Source organism: Ambystoma mexicanum, assembly GCF_040938575.1.
Source record: "Ambystoma mexicanum isolate Mex_15411 chromosome 12 unlocalized genomic scaffold, UKY_AmexF1_1 Mex_chr12_unloc.1, whole genome shotgun sequence".
NCBI lineage: Eukaryota > Metazoa > Chordata > Amphibia > Caudata > Ambystomatidae > Ambystoma > Ambystoma mexicanum.
In genome coordinates, this window is record NW_027182322.1 from 8,238,895 (window position 1) to 8,239,418 (window position 524).

A 524-nucleotide genomic window follows, 5' to 3' on the forward strand; every position below is an offset into this window, starting at 1 on the left:
TGGGATTTAAGAAAATGAATTCCCAACAATTCTAGGTTGCATTTGGCAATCAGCATTGCCATTCCCAATGGTTTCAGACTACTGTGTGGGTAGTCCAATGGTGGTTTTAGGCAGTTTCCTTCTGTGCCCATAACATCGGCAAAAATGAATGGCAGCCTATTCTTCATGCATTTCCCTGTGCATTTTCTGGGAAGCTCTGGCCATCATGATGTTTTCCATGTCAGTACTGCACAGTTTTGAGGTATGGCTCGGATGCATGGGTAAATACATCCCACATCGTGTACTAGAGGTGTGGGGCTGATTGATGGTTTAGAAAGTGATATTCATACCAGGACTACTGGTGCACCAGAAGTTGGTTTGCCACATAGTGGTTGCTGCATTGTTACAAGGCTTTGAGGACACGTGTGCTTGGCGCACCCTTCTGTGCCACCTGTGCACATGAGTCCTCATGGGCATAATCCCTAGGCTATGCCCCCCCTAGCTGCTTGGCTTGTTGTCCCACTTGAGCCTCTTCTCACAGCCCT